The sequence below is a fragment of the Dipodomys ordii genome, unplaced genomic scaffold (genome assembly GCF_000151885.1).
Source record: "Dipodomys ordii isolate 6190 unplaced genomic scaffold, Dord_2.0 Scaffold30, whole genome shotgun sequence".
Lineage (NCBI taxonomy): Eukaryota > Metazoa > Chordata > Mammalia > Rodentia > Heteromyidae > Dipodomys > Dipodomys ordii.
This window is the reverse complement of record NW_012267246.1, coordinates 1,974,975-1,982,396: the sequence shown is the minus strand read 5'-3', so window position 1 is coordinate 1,982,396 and position 7,422 is coordinate 1,974,975.

Sequence of the window (7,422 nt, the reverse complement as noted above, 5' to 3'; positions counted from 1 at the left end):
TAAAGTTACCACCACGACTATGTTTATTGCAGCATTATTTACCATAGCTAAGATATGGAGCCAACCCAGATGCCCCTCAGTAGCTGAATGGATCAAGAAAATGTGGTATATATATATACAATGTAATTCTATGCCGCCATCAGAAAGAATGGCATTGCCTCATTTGTTAGGAAATGGAAAGACTTGGAAAAAATTCTATTAAAGTGAGGTAAGCCAGGCCCAAACATAGGTCCCATGGTTTCCTTTATTTGCAATAACTGGTATATGTCTGAGACAAGCAGAAAAGGTCAGATAAGTTGATGTTAGGTGAAATGAACCCCAAGATAAGTATTCAAATGTTTTTTTTTCTTTCTTGTGATTGTTTCTAACATATTTATAAGATGATTTCTTTGTTGTTTTGTATGTCCCTCCCCCACGATATAACCCCTGCTTTCACTGTATTTAATGTTGGTAAACTTTGTGGAGGGGAAGGGAAAAAAACAAATCGTTTAAATAGGGATGCAGGTGGACCCATTACAATAATGAGATGTATAAGTTGTTATGTCGAAAAACAAACTTTACAACTTTGGCTGTGGGGGAGGATGGGAAGGGATGGGAAAGGGAAACAGAGGAGGCAACAATGCTTGATAAGAAATGTATTCATTACCTTGCCCATTTAATTGTAACCCCTCTGTTTGGTATTTTCACAATAAAAAAATAAATATTAAATTAAACCATAAAAAAGATTGTAAATGACTGCTGACCTGGGGCACTCCTAAAGCACACTCCCCTTCCTGTTCACTGTATAATCCAGAGTCACACCTGTCTGTTAGAGTGAGCTTGGAGATGGCAGACTCCAGATCCTAACCAGGGCAGCTTTCAGCTGTGTATCAAATGTCTCATTCGCCTCCATTTCCTAAGGTATCAGTACTCTACATTTCCCTCCCCTGACACAATGATGCCGACAAGACTTAAAGCCTGGTTCTCAGGACATTTGGCTCCAGAATGCTGTTTCCTTTCATCCAAACACAAGGGCACACTGGGTAACCAACTACTCCTCAAGAGCCCAAGAACTCGCCCTGGAGGGAAGAGGGTCAGGGCCACCATGGCCTTGGTCAGGACCGGGGTGGGACAGATTTTCTCATTCTGCCTCCTCCTTTCCTACCAGATGGCAGCTGTGAGTAATTCCCCTGTGTGCTGGGAAGGGCACCAGCAGCATGTTTACCCCAACTGATTTCCTGCATCTTCAGGGTACACCCTGGCTAGGGACCACGAGAAATCATTAACGCAAGTCATGCGAAGTTATACTAATAGTTCAGAACTAGTACTCCACACAGCAGCATTGCTCTCACAGACCTCACTCTTGCTCTAGGTCAGGAACTGGATTCGGGTCGATGGGAAGCCTGGTGCCGAGCAGCATCTGCTCCCCCTGCCTTTGTGATCCTCAAAGGAGCAGTGACTTCATCCTTCCCTGTCTTCATGTCAAGAATTCATCACAGATAAGGGGAAATCACAGAGAAAGCACCCAGGCCTTTGGCAGAGGATTCATGATATCCTCACTGGGGATGCTTCATTTTTTTCCTAGTAGTGCCCTTGATGACTGTTTCTGCTTTCTTCACAGGTGGAGAATCAAGACCACATTGCACCTGCTCCTCTCCTCAACCCAGTAGAGAGAAAGGTTGTGCTCTACCCTAGGATGAAGAGCTCTGGCTCCTGCTTCCTTACTGCCTGGCCCTCTCTTAGTCTCTGGTCCTCAGACCCTTCATCACACAGCCTGGAACTGACGTTAAGCGGACTTTTCCCAGGCCTCAGGGTCACAAGCTGGTAAAGTTTGCTCTAGGAGAGCTTTTCCAAGGCTCTGACTTAATGACAACTTAATGACATCCTGCCCAACCACACACTGGGAACTTGTTTTCTAATCTAGCAGAGTGACATGCTTTCTCCACAGCATTTCAGTGAGATTACCTGGGGACAAATGGCCACAGGTGTCCACACCACGTCCTGGATCTGAGGTGGGCAAGTCTAAGATTCTCACATCCTCTTCTTCCCCCAATCAACGCTTGAGCTCCGCCAAGGTCCTGGTGAGTTTCTCTCCCTTCCAGGACCAGTGACACGTTCTGTCCAGACTTGCCTTTGTCTTCAAGCAAGGCAACAGCTGAGCCCACAAAGTTCTGTAAACAACTTATTAACAGGTGCTCTTGTGCTCAGCAAGGCAGGTGTCCCTCTTTCTGTATGGCCCATCCTGGCAGGTGAACAGCATCCTGGTGAACAGCATCACAGCCATCTGGTCAGATCAGCTGGTGAGTCGTCTCTGCGCTTTTCAATTTCTCAGCATCATTCCTTCAGCTTTGTAGTCATTGGTAAAGTTAACACATCCTAGGTACCAGCCATCCAGTAGATGAATGGTTCCACTCACCTACATCACCTCTTGGTTCCTATACAGAACTCCTTAACAGTGGAGACAAGGACAGAACACCCAGCTGTGTTGCTTCCATTGCTGTTTCCACTGAGGACACACACACGGGCTGTCCTAGTGTGTGTCATAAGGGCCAAGAAACCAATACCTGTGATTAGAACTTCCAGACAAGGCAAATACAGGCTGCAGCTCCTGTTGTCTCTGTTGTCAGGGGCAGTGTGATTGGCTGACTGAGAAGCAGCACTTCCCCCATGCAGACCCTCCAGCCACCTGCTTATCTTCCTGCACAGCCACACTTCAGAGCTGCACGTGCACCACAGGTGGTGAGTAACAGAATCAGGACAAGCCTAGAGCCATTTCTCAAAAGAAAAAGGCACTACTTGGCTGTCAGCTCTTGCTCAACTAAGTTTTCTCTCTTAATCCCCAGCCCCTGTGGCTAACCCTCAGATTTCAACATCCTGCACTGCCCTGCACTGTCCCCTACACTGCCCCTTAGGTATCTCAGCCTATAAGAGTCACTCTCTCTACTTGGGGGCAGAGGGGTCTCCCAGGTTTGTCCCAAACCAACCTGCTCTGGTTTCTGAGTTTGTCCCAATTAGCCTGTCTCCTCCACTCTGTTTTCCTAAGCCATTTAAAAGGCAAAACTTGGTGGGTTTTGCCCCTTAAAGATATGCAACTATCACCACGGACTGTTACCCAAATGAAATCCTCCCTGGCCAATCACTCATCACGCATTCCATCTCCCTCCCAACCCCTAAGCAAGGACAAATCCACTCTCCTGTCAGTGAAGGTCTCCCTGTCCCAGATGTTTATAGAAACATCAGACAAGATGTGGTAGCCTTGTCTCACCTTTGTCATTGAGGCTGATGTTTTCAAGGTGCATTCATGTGGGGGGGTTGTTGGGTGCCTTCTTCCTTCCTTCCTGCTGCCTCCTCTGTGTTGCTCATAATATTCCCGTGTGTGGATGCACCATATTTCACTCACCTGTTCACTGTTCTGGATTGTCCCACACTGTTCCAGGATATATCCTCTTCTGAATGTTTTGAATTTAACTTGCATTCCGATACACTGTCTAATTTCTGCTGATTTTGGTGTGTGATGTGTAGCATAAGGTCTAGGTTCTTTTTGTTTTCTTTCCAAATAACCAACTGTCCTAACAGTATTTGTTGTCTAAGGCCATACCACACTGGATGTGCCCCATCTCATCGGGCGCCATATTTGTTGGACAGACTTCCTTCCCCCTGGAATTTCTGTGGCACTCTTGACAATATGTAGTTGGCTACTGATATAAGGATTTTCTCTTGCAATTCTGGATCATTGGTGTACATGTGAATCCTTACGCTGTTTTTATTGCTGTAGCTTTGTAAAACCCTGAAATCAGGATGTGTACGTTCTACAATTTTATTCTCCTTTTTGTATGTTGTTTCCTATATTTTAACACATGCTAGGCCTAGCCTTTACCAGGTGAATTTCTGAATCAGCTAGTAAGTTCCTAGACAAAATCCAAGCAGAGTTTCAGTGGGGATGTGTTGAATCTGGAGATAAACTGGTAGATGGATCGCCGTGCCCATAACGGGAAGTTGGTGAATCAGAAGCCGCAGGCCATCCTTGGGGTCTACATCTGTTGGGAGATGCGGTTGATGCACGCGGTCAGGGCAGGTCACCCTGGGGGGCCCGGTGAAGCCGCTTACTCCCTTGCACGCCCTTCCCTCACCACCCCTAGACAGGAGGCGTAATTACCTTTCTTCTCCGACATATAGATGGGAACACACCTGCACACCTGTTAGTGTGGGCCCCCTTTCTTTCCAGAAAAGACACCGTGCCCTCCGCCCCCAGGGCCGGTGGTATCGGTGTCCCGCGTGGGCTGTCCACCGGACTCTCCCCCGCAGTCCCGGGCTGTGGGGGGCAGGGGCCGGCCCGTGGGACGCCCGGGGCTGGTGCCGGTGGGGTCTGGGGCGGGGACGCCGCGGGGGCCCAGGCTGTGGCCCGACACGCGCGCAGCTACACGTGGTGCGGGTAGGGCAGAGCGCTTCGGGCTCCCCGCAGCGGGATGAGGCTGGGGCAAGGCCAAGGCTCACCAGCCTCGGGAACGGGGGCGCCGCGGCCCGCCCGACCCCTCCCCGCCGCGGCGGCGATGCAAGTCTCCATCGCCTGCACGGAGCACAGCCTGAAGAGTCTCAATGGCGAGGAGCGGCTGCTGAGCAAGCAGAGCTCCGCCGCCGCCGGCGCGGTGAGCGCGGCCCAGGCCAAGTTCCGCACGGTGGCCCTCATCGCGCGCAGCCTGGGCACCTTCGCGCCGCAGCACCCCATCTCGCTCAAGGAGTCCACGGCCACGCAGACGGGCATGAAGTATAGGTACGCCCGCGCCCGCGCGCCGCGTCCTGAGTCCTGAGCCCCCCGGGGGCCCCGCGCCCGCGCCCTGAGTCCTGAGCCCCCCCCGGGGGGCCCGCGCCCGCGCCCTGTGCCCTGAGCCCAATCCCGGAACCCCGCGCCACAGGGACCCCGCGCCCCGTGCTCTTCCCAGAGCTTCTGCACGACCTCTGCAGGAGGATGAGTGGACGGCGCCCGCGTGCGCACGTGTTACACTGTGGCCTGCGTGTCTTGGCAGTGCACGGACTCTTCGGGCGGAGGCCCCCTCCCCGCTCTCCTTCCCGCACCCCTCACCGCATACCCAGCACCTTGAGGACACCTCCTGCACCGCCTCACCCCCCCACCCCATCCCCGGTCCTATACCCCAGACCCAGCTGAGTCCACTGCCCGCATCCAGCCTGCGTGCGTGTGTGCCTGTCAATCACACCAGCTTCCCCTGGTGTCTGTCACATGCATCGCCACGCTTGATTCGGATTGATCGTACGTACATAATTTGTCATCCATTATACATGCATACCATATGTGTGTGTATATATATATACATACATACAGACAGATATATGATCCTTTATGCGTTTACATTTGTAACTCAGACCTGACACACACACACAAGGAAAACACGAGCGCACTTTGTCCCTCTGAATCTGCTTCACTCATCGTATTTTTCCCCAGGTAAATCCATATGCAAATGACATAGTATTATTCTTCCAGATAGATGAATGTAAATAGAGATGATATATAAATCAAGAAAATGTCATAAATTTACATTTATCATATAGATCCTATCTATGGATTGATCTGTCTATCCAGCTATCCATATCAGGGCTAAAGGAATCTGAGCTGTTTCCATTACTTGGCCATTGTGAATACTGCTGCAATGAACATAGATGTGCACATGGTTTCTTTTGTTTATTCTTTTTTGTTTTTGGGAGTCCTGGGGTTTCCACTCAGGGCCTGGGCATTGTCCCTGAGCTTCTCTTTGCTCAAGGCTAGCGCTCTACCACTTGAGCCACAGCACCACTTCTGGCCTATTCTGTGTATATGGTACTGAGGAATCAAACCCAGGGCTTCACACATGCCAGACAAGCACTCTACTACTGAGCCACACTCCCCACACATGATTCTTGGTACCCTCACTACCCTTTGTATAAATGCTCAAGACCAGTATTGCTGGATTATAAAGTAGGTCTATTTTCAGTTTGTTGAGAGATTTCTATACTAATTTTCATAGTGGTTACATTTGTTTAGTCCCACAAAATGCATTGGTGTTCCTCCCTCCCTCCCTTCCTTCCTCCCATCCTTCCTTTCTTCCCTCCTTCCCTCCTTCCTTCCCTTTCTTTCTTTCTTTCTTTCTTTTTCTTCCTCCCCCCCCCCCTTGTGGGTTGTGAGGCTTGTACTTAGGGCTTGTACATTGTCCCCGAGCCTCTTTGTGCTCAAGGCTAGCACGCTACCACCTGAGCCACAGCGCCACTTCCAGTTTTTGAGTGGTTACTTGGAGATAAGAGTCTTATGAGAATTTTTCTGCCCAGGCTGGCTTCGAACCATGATCCTCAGATCTCAGGCTCCTGAGTAGCTAAGATTACAGGCGTGAGCTACCGACACCTGGCCCCCCACATCCTTGTGACCATGTATTATTTGTGTTCTTAATAAAGGCTAATATGACTGGTATGAAATGGAATCTCCAATGTCTTTCTAAGTTAGTGATCCTCTGTGTATTTAGTACTCTAAGTTCCCTATATATTTGGCTATTAGATCTTTGTCAGATGCAAAGGACTAGGAGTTGTAAAAACAACTTAGGGACACAGTTGTAGCACTTATAGTTCCTAACTTCAGCTCAGTACAAATTTATAGAAATGGCGGCAGCATAAAAATATACATGGAAACCAGTGGAAGAGAACTGCGAGAAGAAAATCTTACATTAATAAGCAACTAATTGCATCAAGGTTTCCACATGAATTCAATAAGGGGAGGAAGAGACTAATAAAGAGTACTACAGAACAGTCAGCTATTTATAAGTAAAAACAAGGAGAGATGGGGACTTGGAGCTTATGTAATATTTCATTCACAAAACCCAGCTCAAAATACAGAAATAACTGACATATGTCTACAGTCTTTGAGACTCTCAGCTACTAGAGAATAGTAACCAGCCACCATAAGATACACTGTGTAAGCACCAGGATGCAGTGAACTGGAACCTTGCACACCAATGGTGAGGATGGGAAAAGTGAGCAGCCACTTCAGGCAATAGTTTGGCATTTTCTCAAAATGACAGATGTGGACCAATATTGCACAGTTCCCTTGCAAAGAGCAGATTGCTAAACAGAACCTAGAGGAGGTGCTTGCCTAGACTTTGGGGGTGGGGAAGGGATGGGAAATAATAATTACTGTTTGAGATGCTGGAGATGTTCTAAAGTTTAAATGTGGTTGTACCACCTTATCCATGTACTAAAACACATTGAAATGTACACTGCAAACAAATCTGATTTCTGGAATGCAAGTTATTGATCATGCTGTAAAAGAAAACTAAAGAACAATCTGTGCAAGACCGACATGTTCAAATTCATTTCACATGAGAAGTGCAATGGTGAAGATGCTGGGCTCAGAACTCATTTTCCTGGAGGTGGCCCGCAGCGTTTCTCCCCACCAGGTCTAAGACA